Source organism: Oncorhynchus kisutch, unplaced genomic scaffold (genome assembly GCF_002021735.2).
Source record: "Oncorhynchus kisutch isolate 150728-3 unplaced genomic scaffold, Okis_V2 Okis06b-Okis10b_hom, whole genome shotgun sequence".
Classification (NCBI taxonomy): Eukaryota; Metazoa; Chordata; class Actinopteri; order Salmoniformes; family Salmonidae; genus Oncorhynchus; species Oncorhynchus kisutch.
The window spans coordinates 3790588-3806217 of record NW_022261983.1 but is presented as its reverse complement, the minus strand read 5'-3'; the positions used below and the strand labels follow the sequence as shown (position 1 = coordinate 3806217).

Genomic DNA, 15630 nt, shown 5'->3' with positions numbered 1-15630 from the left:
TCACACACTAAACCCAGGAGAGGTACAGATACTTTACTGCTGCACAACAGGTTATGTTGCCATGGCTGTTGACATTATAGAAATATAATCACTGGAACGGGAATCCCCATTCAAGTCAGTCGGTCTAGAATGGATAGATTGGCGGCCATTTTAAAAGGGATTCTATTTCTATGGTTGACATCAGATTTGTTGTCAACAGTATCATTATTGCTGATTCGACCTGGTTCAAACGTCTGTGTAGCGATAAGTATCATCATCTCTGTCAGATGCATTGTCAAGCTAACGGTCTATAGATACATTTTTATTGAACTACACTGAACAAAAATAGAAACGCAACATGCAACAATTGCAAAGATGTTACTGAGTTACAGTTCATATGAGGAAATTAGTCCACTTAAATAAATAAATTAGGCCCTAATCCATGAATTTCACATGACTGGGAATACAGATATGCATCTGTTGGTCACAGATACCTTTTTTTTAAAATGGGCCTCAGGATCTCTTCACAGTATTTCTGTGCATTCAAATTACCATCGATAAAATGCAATTGTGTTCGTTGTCTGTAGCTTATGCCTGCACGTACAATAACCCCACCGCCACCATGGGGCACTCTGTTCACAACGTTGACATCAGCAAACCACTCGTCCACACAACGCCATACACGTGGTCTGCGATTGTGAGGCCGGTTGGACGTACTGCCAAATTCTCTAGTAAGACATTAAGGTGGCTTATGGTAAAGAAATTAACATAAAATTCTCTGGCAAAAGTTCTGGTGGACATTCCTGCAGTCAAGCATGTCACTTGCACGATCCCTCAACTTGAGACATCTGTGGCATTGTGTTGTATGACAAAACTGCACATTTTAAAGTGGCCTTTTATTGTTCCCAGCACAAGGTGCACCTGTGTAATGATCATGCCGTGTAATCAGCTTGGGACCAACATATGGGACAAACAATAAACATGTTGTGTTTATATTTTTGTTCAGTGGAGATACTATACATATTTAAAGACAACTAGCATAGAAGTCCTGTTTTAACACTGGAACACTAGTGCATTAACCCATTTAACATATTACACCTATTAGCTACAATACTGTTGATGATCTGACGCATTGGTTGCTGTTGTGATTGGTATAAAACTCTTCAATATTGTACCATACTTTATTTATTTTAATTATGGTCCTTCTATGTCAACAGCTGCTCATCGAGAATCTCGTTCTGAAATCATGGGCATTATTATGGACTTGGTCCCCCCTTTGCTGCTATAACAGCCTTGACTCTTCTGGGAAGGCTTTCCACTAGATGTTGGAACATTGCTGCAGGGATTTGTTTCCATTCAGCCACGAGCATTAGTGAGTTCAGGCACTGATGTCATGCGATTAGGCCTGGCTCTGTCGGCATTTCAATTCATCCCAAATGTGTTCAATGGGGTTTAGGTCAAGGCTCTGTGCAGACCAGTCAAGTTCTTCTACACTGATCTCGACAAACCATTTCTGTATGGATCCTTCTTTGTGCACGGGGGCATTTTCATGCAAAAACAGTAAAGGGCCTTCCCAAAACTGTTGCCATAAAGTTGGAAGCACAGAATCGTCTAGAATGTCATTGTATGCTGTAGTGTTAAGATGTCCCTTTACTGGAACTAAGGGGCCTAGCCCGAACCATGAAAAGCAGCCCCAGACCATTATTCATCCTCCACCAAACTTTACAGTGGGCACTATGCTTTCAGGCAGGTAGTGTTCTCCTGGCATCCACCAAACCCAGATGGTGAAGCGTGATTCACCACTCCAGAGAACCCATTTCTAGAGTCCAATGAGGCAAACTTTACACCACTCCAGCCAATGTTTTACATTGTGCATGGTGATGTTAGGCTTGTGTGCAGCTCGGTAGTGAGTGTTGCAACCGAGGACAGATGATTTTTATGCACTTCAGCACTCGGCGGTCCTGTTCTGAGCTTATGTGGCCTACCACTTTATGGCTGAGCTGTTTTTGCTCCTAGACGTTTCCACTTCACAATATCGACACTTACAGTTGACCCGGCGTAGCTCTATCAGGGAAGAAATTTGACAAACTGACTTGTTGGAAAGGTGGCATCCTATGACGGTGCCACGTTGAGTCACTGAGCTCTTCAGTGAGTCCATTGTACTGCCAGTGTTTGTCGAGATTGCATGGCTGTGAGCTTGATTTTATACACCTGTCAGCAATGGGTATGGCTGAAATAGCAGAATCCACTAATTTGAAGGGATGTACACATACTTTTGTATGTCAACTTTGTTGGCCATGCTATGTCAACCCTGTTGGCTTTGCAAAGTTGACTTTGCGTAATGTTCAACAACCGGAATCTGTGAATAAGGCTTAAAAACAATACATTGTGAAGTTGCTGGAAAGGAGTTTAGCTAGCTAGACAGCCAAATCCATATGATCTGACTTTCATATCATTATGCAGATCACGTGACTCTGTGGGATATCCCTTACAGTAACTCACCCTCTGTTTTACCTTTGAGTGAGTTTTCTATCTACCGCTAGTGACCTAGTGTATGGAGCATCCTACACAACAGTACCTGTTGATGTTTTCCTTGATTCTTTGTTTCAACATCTCTCGTCAAAGTCCCAAAAGAGATAATAGAATCTTTAAGAGCACGATACGTTTATGTCCTTCTTATATCGGTACACAACAGTGGAATTTGATCTGATAATCTAGATTCTAAAGACTAGATTGTCGACATGACATCAGTGAATGCAGATGCCTGGCAGCTTGAACATGATCTCTTCTCCATCATAGTGTTCTGCTCTCAACACCACTAGTTTGTGTACTTCTGTGTAACTTCTCAGTATCTCCGTCTCTTGGATCTTTGTGATCGGCAACTAAAAGGAGATTGAAAGAGATCGGCTAGGATTCAGTTACATCGTAATACGGATGTTTTAATGAATGGTTCAGGTTAGGATCTGGGGAAGGTAAACTGATCCTAGATCTGTGCATATGGGTATACTTTCACCCAGAAACATTAAACCAGGAGTGTAAGCTGATCCTAGACCTGTGCATATATGCAAATGTTAGGGCAGCCTTCATGACCATTGACCCCTCTCCTATCAGTCCCGATTGCTGGTACTGTACCCTGAGTCACTCCGACCTCCACATGACACACAAACCATGGCATCCACCCTCTCACCTTCTCCTTTCCATTCTCACTATCACTGCATGATGTCATGCAGCCAGCGTTGCTCATGCTCTGTGTGTGCTTGTGTCATTATGACATTAGTCCTCACTCCCAGTCTTCGGTGGTCCCTGTGATTTGCTGGTTGTCCTTCCAATAAATGATTGACTCATGTGAATTTCCTGATCTACTAATTGACTAATGACCTGGACTAATTAACAGTGTTACATAACTGTAGCTATCAAATCAGCTGGTAGTTTCATGCCTACTCATTAGAACTAACGAGGACAAAATAAATACCTTGGAAGTGGTCTGGGACAAGAGTTTTCCCAGAATCCTGACCATGTGATTTGACCCAGGTAAATCTCTGGGCCCTGGTTATTGCCTATGAACTGGTAATAGCCTATGAACTGGTTACTGCCTATGAACTGGTAATAGCCTATGAACTGGTAATAGCCTATGAACTGGTTACTGCCTATGAACTGGTAATAGCCTATGAACTGGTTATTGCCTATGAACTGGTTATTGCCTATGAACTGGTTATTGCCTATGAACTGGTAATAGCCTATGAACTGGTAATAGCCTATGAACTGGTAATAACCTATGAACTGGTTACTGCCTATGAACTGGTTACTGCCTATGAACTGGTAACTGCCTATGAACTGGTTACTGCCTATGAACTGGTTACTGCCTATGAACTGGTTACTGCCTATGAACTGGTAATAGCCTATGAACTGGTAATAGCCTATGAACTGGTTACTGCCTATGAACTGGTTACTGCCTATGAACTGGTTACTGCCTATGAACTGGTTACTGCCTATGAACTGGTAATAGCCTATGAACTGGTAATAGCCTATGAACTGGTAATAGCCTATGAACTGGTAATAGCCTATGAACTGGTTACTGCCTATGAACTGGTTACTGCCTATGAACTGGTAATAGCCTATGAACTGGTAATAGCCTATGAACTGGTAATAGCCTATGCACTGGTAATAGCCTATGAACTGGTAATAGCCTATGAACTGGTAATAGCCTATGAACTGGTTACTGCCTATGAACTGGTTACTGCCTATGAACTGGTAATAGCCTATGAACTGGTAATAGCCTATGAACTGGTAATAGCCTATGAACTGGTAATAGCCTATGCCCAGGGACCCAATTCTTCTTGTTTATTTTTTCCTGGTCAGGTCATGTAGTCAGCTAGAAATCCTGTCCCTATGCATAATAAATCAATGAGTTGAACATGAAAGAGGAACCTGCACACACAGAGACTGTCTGAGGACTACTGCCATGGCGTTCTCTTCCTCTGATCTTGGTTTTGGTTTGATGGCTTTGTTTTGTTATTTGTCATTTTCCTCTCAGAGCCTCCGGTGAATCTTTTCTTGTTGTTTTTCTTTTGTTTTTGTCATTTCTTTGTTCTGTTGTGTTGTCGGGTCGGTGTGGCGGTGGGTTTATTATTGTGTGGCTTTGTGCCGTCCGCTGGGTTTGTCCATGGCTTTGCTCCATAGATCCCCGTATCGCAGTCCTCTGTCATGGATGACATAGAGGAGTGGCTCTGTGCTGATGTGGTGAGCTTCTTTACCTTGATTTCTCTCGCTCTCTTCTCTCTCTCCTCTCTTTTCTCTCTCGTTTCTTTTTCTTTAGTCACATTTCTATCCATCTCACGTAACCAGGTAGATCACATGTAGTGTTCTAAACTTTAGTTGACCATCTTCCATCCATTCATTATCTGACTAATGGTTTTCCACCAATGATGAGTGATATAACTGTGACCTATCTCTCACATGCTACCATAATGCTAATCTAGAGAATCTATTGGAGTGAAGAATAAAACCTGCCTGTCTAAAGATGACATTGGTATTGTATCATATCACACCAGGTGATGCTACAGTGGTTCTCCCTGATGAATGTGAAAGGTACTCACAGGTCCTTAAAGGGATATAGCAGAGTAAACAGGTTCTGAAAAGTTGGATGGACGAGTGGATGGGTCTATTGAAGTATGGTGGAAGCATGGGTCCGTCACAGTGGTGGAAAGTACATGTTCTGGAAGTACCTCAATGTCAGTACAAAAGCACTGCGTGAGAGTGACCTCCCTGAGTTGTGAATGGTGTCCTGTAGAGGTCAGGGAGGTAAGTAGCTTAGTCAACTTGTACGTAGGGTTGTAACATGTCCGTAACTTTCCCAAAATCCCCTGGTTTTCAAGAAATCCTTGTTGGAAGATTCCTGGAATCAAGAGGGAATAAGCAGGAAATCTGTGAATTCTACTCGGAGATTTAAGGAGAACCAGGGGGATTTTGGGAAAGAATTTTGCAACCCATACTTATTCAATACCGAAGGGAAGACTAATGTTTCGACTTTGACGCTTAACAATGTCCATTTACTGTAAGGCATCTTGGTGAGTCAATGGTTGTGTGCTCCTCCTGGCAGAATGTTATGGATTCACTGATTTCCATTTCTTCTCCTCTGAATAGAAAGGCGATGGTGAGGAAGGGGTGACGAGTGAAGGTATGGATGGATTCAGGGCACTAACACTTGATACTGTAGAAGCTCTCATTAAATGTGGCATAGATTCAGTTTCCTAATTTGTGTCAAAATTCTCTGATCAGCTCTTTAGTACTTGATATATTAGGCTGCGTTTACACAGGCAGCCTAATTCTGATCTTTTGACGAATCCAATCAGATCAGAATTGGGCTGTCTGTTTAAACGCAGCCTTTGTGCTGTTATTCTCAATCCTGCTCCTGGAGAGCTGCAGTACTGCAGGCTTTTGTCTCAGCTTAGTACCATCACACCTGATTCAACCAATCTACTGATCTTCAACACATTGATTGGCTGAATCAGGTGTTTCACTGCTGATATGTGGGGCAAAAACATGCAGTACTGTGCCTCTCCAGAAGGTGCAGCAATGAGGATCACTACGCAAAAAGTCAACAACTGACTAACCATTTGTTTATGTCCTGCTGTTAACAGGGGTTTTCTCTCCTCTTCCTCTAGAGTTTGATAAGTTTCTGGAGGATCGAGCGAAGGTGGTCGATTCCTTCCCATCGCTCCCTGGTGATGAGCCTGGTCCCCCTCTCAGCGCCCCCAGCGGCACCCGCAAGAAGGCTGAACGGACGGAGGATGCCCTCTTTGCCTTGTAGACTCTCCCCCAGGAAACCTCTCTCTCTGAGGCATCTGCAGTACCTAGGTATCCCCTATCCGCCACTCCTGCCAAGCAGCAGTGTAGCTACTGAACTGAACACCAATCCTCCTCCTGCAGAGGACCATGCTTGCTGTCTGCCTGCCCAGCCGCGTTGCATCATGTATTACTATTGAGGTTTTGATCCGTCTGTCAGTGTGGGATGTGTCTGTCGTCTTGTATCTCATCTGCAGCTAGCTACCCTAAGGAGGATATAACCTAACATTGTGAGGATGAGGATAACATGACAAAACCTCGTCTTTATGTTCCTCTGAAGGTGTGAAGGTTAACAGAAAAAATCCTTCTGAAAAAGCAGACCGAGGCATATAGTCTATACAAACAGAGGAGGACTGTGTTATTTTAATAAATGTAGCTTATGAATAATTGATGCATTTATTCTTTTAACGGTTTGTACTGTACTATGTACTAGCGCTGCACTCTGTAGTTGTCTCTCTTTTATTATTTACTCATGTTCCTTTTTTGGTTTCCTTAACCCTTTCATTACCCATTCTACAGTTGTGAAATGTTGGTACAGGGAAAGGCAATGCATGAGGAAGGACTACTGTTTGACAGACTCCATGCTAGTGTTACTCAATTATGGCACAATAGTTCTGCAGGGCCAAATAGCAAACATTACTTACCCGTATCTGCCTGTCTCTACATTTCAAAAGGGAGAAGGAAAAAATATATATAGCTGCAAGCAGCCATGTCAAGGTTCAAGCCCTATGGCACCACAGCAAATATCTGTCACACAGCTTTTATATTTGCTTTCCTTCTTGAAAAGCTGTTGTCAACTTCCCTCCATGTGGTGTGTACATACTGTAGGGAAGGAAAAGGTCCAAAATAGTGTTTTCAATCAGAACCTAAGTAACACCCACCAAATATTTCTGATCGATATTATACAGGGGGTACCGGTACCATACATTGACTCGTTAACGTTACCCCCTGTATATAGCCTGCACATTGACTCGTTAACGTTACCCCCTGTATATAGCCTGCACATTGACTCGTTAACGTTACCCCCTGTATATAGCCTGCACATTGACTCGTTAACGTTACCCCCTGTATATAGCCTGCACATTGACTCGTTAACGTTACCCCCTGTATATAGCCTGCACATTGACTCGTTAACGTTACCCCCTGTATATAGCCTGCACATTGACTCGTTAACGTTACCCCCTGTATATAGCCTGCACATTGACTCGTTAACGTTACCCCCTGTATATAGCCTGCACATTGACTCGTTAACGTTACCCGCTGTATATAGCCTGCACATTGACTCGTTAACGTTACCCCCTGTATATAGCCTGCACATTGACTCGTTAACGTTACCCCCTGTATATAGCCTGCACATTGACTCGTTAACGTTACCCCCTGTATATAGCCTGCACATTGACTCGTTAACTTTACCCCCTGTATATAGCCTGCACATTGACTCGTTAACGTTACCCCCTGTATATAGCCTGCACATTGACTCGTTAACGTTACCCCCTGTTTATAGCCTCGTTAGTGTTCCTTTATTGGTGCTCTTTTACTTTGGTTCATTTAGTAAATATTTTTCTTAACTCTCATATTATTCATAAAACTGCATTGTTGGTTAAGGGCTTGTAAATAAGCGTTTCACAGTAATGTCTGTTGTATTTGGCGCATGTGACAAATGGAATGTGATTAATACTACCACGACAACGGTAAAACAGCCGTATGAGTTGCAGCAGTGACGTTCCTCTCTGGTACTACCTGTACACTATGTAAGTGTAGCGATTTTGAGTTCTTCCAAATACTTTTTAATGACAAAGTCATTTAGTAATTGTTTATCAGAGGAGGTTGGTGGCACCTTAATTGGGAAGGGCGGGAACGTGGTAATGGCTGGAGCGGAATAAGTGGAAAGGTATCAACAACATCAGACACATGGTTTCCATGTGTTTAATGCCCTTCCATTCGCTTCTTTCCAGCCCCTCAGCAGCCTCCACTGGTGTCTTCTGATATTGGGCTATTCTTCAATGTTTTCCTTCCCCTTCTACCATGAGACCAATTTCATGAACTTCATGCACTTTTGGACCCTTGACCGTTTCAGTATGTTTATCCTTGTGTTAATAAGATGGGAACTGTTTTTATAGGACACAAGACATTTTCTTAGACTAATTGCATATGATTTTATATCTTTATGAAATTTCAGCCCTTTTCTGCTCTACAAAGCACACTTTACAGACAGTCGTAAATAGAAAAACGGACCCTTTTCCTGATATGGAAATGAAAGGAATAGTGCAGGTGAAATATGGCACTGAAAATCGAATCAAATTGTACATTTATGATGGCGTATTGGTAGCATACTTCACAGGAAATAGTTATTGCAAACATGCATGTACGTATGTTTACATAAATATGTGTATATACATCAGAAATATGTGAGTATTACCTGCAGTACATGTTTAAAAGTCCAACTGAATTATTAGCTTTTGTGTAGGTCGCTAAGTCGAAAGGCTAACTCATTAATGTATTGTTTGGTCTCCTGGTTGTATATGTACAGTAATGTCATGCAGGAAAATGAATTCCTCCCAGATCCTTTCTACTTTGGGGAAGCTCCCCTGCTCTCCTCTCTTTACAAATACATGTGTGGAACAGAAATAGGTTCGGCTGTGCTTCGGGAGGATGACCAAAAACGTTATTTTTACCGTGTTTTATGTGTTTTTACTGTGGTCTAAATTGTCTGGTAAAGCTTCCTGTCTTTTATTTTTGAGGATTACAGTGGGTAGTAGCTGTGGGCTGTGACTCTGCTAGTGGGACTCCCCCTTTTAACCTGTTAACATTCTATTTTACTTTGCTTACCTACAGTAGGTAATGGAGTTAGATGAGGGCATAACATTCTCTTCCTGTTGTCAGGAAAACATGGGCTACAGACCTTTGAGGCAAAAGAGGTTCGTTCTTCATTTCAACTCTTTTGCCAGTACTTTTCAAAGTTAATGCTTATAAAGCTTCTACAATTAACACCAAATGAATAACTACAAAACGCCACGACGTTTCACTTCAATAGGAACTATGTGTTTACTTACAAGTATCCTTATATACTTATCAAAGTTGTGTATTATACTGTAAATGAGATACTCAAATAAGTAAAAAAGACCTTACTGTATTTTATTGAAAAACATCTGCTTCCAGATCAAACATTATTTGTAACAATCATTTATAAATGTTAGAGGGTGATATTACAAACAAGTACATTATTTGTAACAGTCATTTATAAATGTTAGAGGGTGATATTACAAACAAGTACATTATTTGTAACAGTCATTTATAAATGTTAGAGGGTGATATTACAAACAAGTACATTATTTGTAACAATCATTTATAAATGTTAGAGGGTGATATTACAAACAAGTACATTATTTGTAACAGTCATTTATAAATGTTAGAGGGTGATATTACAAACAAGTACATTATTTGTAACAGTCATTTATAAATGTTAGAGGGTGATATTACAAACAAGTACATTATTTGTAACAGTCATTTATAAATGTTAGAGGGTGATATTACAAACAAGTACATTATTTGTAACAATCATTTATAAATGTTAGAGGGTGATATTACAAACAAGTACATTATTTGTAACAGTCATTTATAAATGTTAGAGGGTGATATTACAAACAAGTACATTATTTGTAACAATCATTTATAAATGTTAGAGGGTGATATTACAAACAAGTACATTATTTGTATGATTTGTCTTGGGCATTAATGTTTGAATGTGTTTTAGAATACTGTAACAGAATAAACTGTTATTAATGCGCTTGAACTCCTGTTTCATTCTTGTCCTAGTTGGTCTTCTGTTGCTTTAATTCCACCTCTTATGAAATAGTAGCATACATTTTACAATCAACAGTTGCTGTTCCTCTTATGTCTTAAGGCTGGACAAAGCATAGAGATGTTTGAACTAAGATTCTTTGTTACTGAACAAATATAACATGTCACTTTAAACAGTTGATTTCTATGTGTGTCACTTTTTATTTTTATAACCAGAAAGCGTTATGTATATGCTTACTCTTTTACGCTGTCCTCCGATCAGATGGTTGTGTGAACCTGTTGGGTTGCTATGGATCATGTGAACCTGTTGGGTTGCTATGGATCATGTGAACCTGTTGGTTTGCTATGGATCATGTGAACCTGTTGGTTTGCTATGGATCATGTGAACCTGTTGGTTTGCTATGGATCATGTGAACCTGTTGGTTTGCTATGGATCATGTGAACCTGTTGGTTTGCTATGGATCATGTGAACCTGTTGGTTTGCTATGGATCATGTGAACCTGTTGGTTTGCTATGGATCATGTGAACCTGTTGGTTTGCTATGGATCATGTGAACCTGTTGGTTTGCTATGGATCATGTGAACCTGTTGGTTTGCTATGGATCATGTGAACCTGTTGGTTTGCTATGGATCATGTGAACCTGTTGGTTTGCTATGGATCATGTGAACCTGTTGGTTTGCTATGGATCATGTGAACCTGTTGGTTTGCTGTGGATCATGTGAACCTGTTGGTTTGCTGTGGATCATGTGAACCTGTTGGTTTGCTATGGATCATGTGAACCTGTTGGGTTGCTATGGAACATGTGGACCTGTTGGGTTGCTATGGATCATGTGAACCTGTTGGGTTGCTATGGATCATGTGAACCTGTTGGGTTGCTATGGAACATGTGGACCTGTTGGGTTGCTATGGAACATGTGGACCTGTTGGGTTGCTATGGAACATGTGGACCTGTTGGGTTGCTATGGATCATGTGAACCTGTTGGGTTGCTATGGAACATGTGGACCTGTTGGGTTGCAACAGGAATGAGCTATTGGACATTAACCCAATGTATCTCTTCACTACCTGCAAACTGGTTGAAATATGTAATTTCAACAGCAAAACTAGTTAAATGTTTTTTCAACCAGTTTTGCTCACCGAGTATGGACATGGGGGAGCTGGAAATTGTGTCCTCCGGTGTTCTGTTGAGGAACAGCTGTTTTTCCTGAGTAGGAAATGTTCCGGTCTAGACTAAATGGTCAGGAGAACTCTTGTCCGTCCTGTATGATGATGTGGGTGTTCTATGGCTGTGCTGTTCTGCAATTCATTACTTTGGTTTCAGCTTTCTATTGTGTGACCTGATTATGCACATATTAACCAATAAAACACTAGCAACGTGTGACCTCTACCAACACTTTGTTTATGGTTATTTTCTTGTGTGTATTACATTTGTCTTTGCGATGGCGTTAGTATATGAAATATGATAGTGAACACACATGGTAAATTCAGGCAAAGATGAGCTCATAGTTCAACCTGGCGTAGTGGCCCACTGAGTGATGCAACAGACTCACTTCTTGCACCATGTTATTCATAGCACTGCATGTTTCCCCTGCTCTGAATCTTTCCCCTTATACAGTGGTGCAAAAAAGTATTTAGTCAGCCACCAATTGTGCAAGTTCTCCAACTTAAAAAGATGAGAGAGGCCTGTAATTTTCATTTATAGGTACACTTCAACTATGACAGACAAAATGAGAAGAAAAAAAATCCAGAAAATCACATTGTAGGATTTTTAATTAATTTATTTGCAAATTATGGTGGAAAATAAATATTTGGTCAATAACAAAAAGTTTATCTCAATACTTTGTTATATACCCTTTGTTGGCAATGACAGAGGTCAAACGTTTTCTGTAAGTCTTCACAAGGTTTTCACACACTGTTGCTGGTATTTTGACCCATTCCTCCATGCAGATCTCCTCTAGAGCAGTGATGTTTTGGGGCTGTTGCTGGGCAACACGGACTTTCAACTCCCTCCAAAGATTTTCTATGGGGTTGAGATCTGGAGACTGGCTAGGCCACTCCAGGACCTTAATTCTTCTTACGAAGCCACTCCTTCGTTGCCCGGGTGGCGTGTTTGGGATCATTGTCATGCTGAAAGACCCAGCCACGTTTCGTCTTCAATGCCCTTGCTGATGGAAGGAGGTTTTCACTCAAAATCTCACGATACATGGCCCCATTCATTCTTTCCTTTACACTGATTAGTAGTCCTGGTCCCTTTGCAGAAAAACAGCCCCAAAGCATGATGTTTCCACCCCCATGCTTCACAGTAGGTATGGTGTACATGACATTCTCCCAATCTTCTTCTGGATCATCAAAATGCTCTCTAGCAAACTTCTGCTGTCCTTTTGACAGCTCTTTTTGGTGTCCTTTGACAGCTCTTTGTTCTTGGCCATAGTGGAGTTTGGAGTGTGACTGTTTGAGGTTGTGGACAGGTGTCTTTTATACTGATAACAAGTTCAAACAGGTGCCATTAATACAGATAACGAGTGGAGGACAGAGGAGCCTCTTAAAGAAGAAGTTACAGGTCTGTGAGAGCCAGAAATCTTGCTTGTTTGTAGGTGACCAAATACTTGTTTTCCACCATAATTTGCAAATAAATTTATTAAAAATCCTACAATGTGATTTTCTGGATTTTTTTTTTCTCATTTTGTCTTTCATAGTTGAAATGTACCTATGATGAAAATTACAGGCATCCCTCATCTTTTTAAGTGGGAGAACTTGCACAATTGGTGGCTGACTAAATACTCCCCCCCCCCCCCCCCCACTGTACACCTCCCCTCCCATGCCAAGGTAATTGTTTCCTGTTGATGTCCATGCAGACACTCCAGATGTATTCATGCAACAATTTCAACGATTTTACTGAGTTACAGTTCACAAAAGAAAATCTGTCCATTTTTAAGTAACTAAATTAGGCCAAATCGATGGATTTCACATGACTGGGAATAGAGATACCTTAAAGTAGGAGCGTGGATCAGAAAACCAGTCAGTATCTGGTGTGACCATCATTTGCCTCATGCACCAAGACACATCTCCTTCGTATAGAGTTGATCAGGCTGTTGATTTTGGCCTGTGGAATGTTGTCCCACTCTTTAATGGCTGTGCGAAGTTGCTGGATATTGGTGGGAACTGGAACACGCTGTTGTACACGTCTATCCAGAGCATCCCAAACGTGCTCAATGGGTGACATGTCTGGTGAGTATGCAGGCCATGGAAGAACTGGGACATGTTCAGCTTCCAGGAATTGTGTACAGAACCTTCCAACATGGGGCTGTGCATTATCATGCTGAAACATGACGTGATGGCGGCGGATAAATGGCCTCAGGATCTCATCACGGTATCTCTGTGCATTCAAATTGCCATTGATTAAAATGCAATTGTGTTTGTTGTCTACCTTATGCCTGCCCATACCCCCACTGCCACCATGGGGCACTGTTCACAACGTTGACATCAGCAAACCCCTCGCCCACATGACGCCATACCCTCTGTCTGCCATCTGCCCGGTAAAGTTGCAACCGGGATTTATCTGTGAAGAGTGCACTTCTCCAGCGGGCCGGGGTCCATCGGGGGTGAGTGTTTGCCCACTGAAGTCCGTTACGATACAGAGCTGCAGTCAGGTCAAGACCCTGGTGAGAATGACGAGCACACAGATGATCTTCCCTGAGACGATTTCTGACAGTTTGTGCAGAACTTCTTCAGCTGTGCAAACCCAGTTCCAGCAGCTGTCCGGGTGGTTAGTCTCAGACCATCCCGCAGGAGAAGAAGCCGGATGTGGAGGTCCTGGGCTGGCATGGTTACACGTGGCCTGCGGTTGTGAGGCCGGTTGGACATATTGCCAAATTCTCTAAAACGACATTAAGGTGGTTTATGGTAGAGAAATTAACATTAAATTATCTGGAAACAGTTCTGGTGGACATTCCTGCAGTCAGCATGCCAATTGCAGGCTCCCTCAACTTGAGATATCTGTGGCATTGTGTTGTGTGATAAAACTGCACATTTTAGACTGGCCATTTATTGTCCCCAGCATAAGTTGCACCTGTGTAATGATCATGCTGTTTAATCTTGATATGCCACACCTGTCAGGTAGTTGGATTATCTTGGCAAATGAGAAATGCTCACTAACAGGGACGTAAAAACAAATGTGTGCACAATTCGAGAGAAATAAGCTTTTTGTGTGTATGTACATTTTCTTTTTTTTCTTTTTTTCAGCTCATGAAACATGGGACCAACATTTTAGATTTTTGTTCAGTTTAGATCTGCCTGGATCTCCCTGACTGAATACAGTGCACACCCATAGACCTCTCTATTGGATCTATGCTGATAACTGACTGCTCCTTTGGCTGCCTGTTGAGCATCACACTGATCTCCTGGTGTGTTACCAGATTCAAAAGAGCATCATGTCAGTCAGGACAACAATCGCCCCAGGCAACAAAGGCAGTCCTGCTGACAGCAGGCCGGGCCCCTATATACTATATCTTTCCTGCTCCACTGCTTGCTATTCAACAACTAGTTTGCAGCTGTGCTACTGTCGGTCGTTGACCCATTTCTTTCCAGTACCACACCTTTGTTGTGCCCCCTTTGTGTGTGCTTGTGTTTTGGTGAGCTCACACACAGCTCACATGTCCTACTACAATCCACATATCGGATAATTCGATCATGGTTATTATTGTTGATTTATCTAATGGTCTTTTTAGAGAGCCATTACTTTGTGTTAATTGCTTAATTACCATGGTTTGAATAATGTGTTTTTGTTATTTATTCTTTGAAGAAAATATTTGCGTTGACTTTATGCTACATGTCATTGTCCAACCAAAGGGGACTTCCATGAGCTTTGTTAAATCAACCCTGTTAATCTCGTCTTGCCCTAAAAGTTTTGAAGCCGCACTGTACTATGTCCCTCCATATATTTAGCCTGCACCCCCTTCCCCTCCACGACTCCAGGAGAAATACATGATGTAACCACGGGAGCCAAAGTCGTGATGTCAGATCACCCCACTCGGTTTCCGAGTTCCCCATTGGTCGAATTCTCTGGTTCTACAGACAGAGTCATCACTACGGGCCACACAAGCTTGAACAGTTGTTAGCCCACCCCTGCTTGGCGTTGATTGGCTGTTAAGGACAAGCCCATAATAAACACCCATGCTGTTGTTTTCCAGAGGATAATGCCGTTTTCTCGATTATAAAACGTCATTAATGCATTATATAAGTACAGACCACGAAACAAAACAAATATTAAAAACATGACATTTCCACGTTCAATTGATGTATTTAGCACTTGAAGAAGCTTATTAACTTTGGATATGTATTTCCCCACAGTGTTCATCCTACATTATAGTAGTTTTCAAGAAACACTGCTTTTTATTCTTTGCAATAGCCATGCACAAATGTAAATACCATGGACACTGTATATCGTCCTGGAGTTGCCAGTCAAAAAAAAGGTATGAGACCATGAAGGGGGAGTCAGAATTCACAAG

General features: G+C 41.6%; 1 pseudogene; it reads left to right on the top strand.

The window, feature by feature from the left end:
* The window catches only part of LOC109878912 (TOM1-like protein 2), a 37824-nt pseudogene extending 27713 nt beyond the window's left edge, over window positions 1–10111 (top strand).
* Window positions 10112–15630: the final 5519 nt, after the last annotated feature.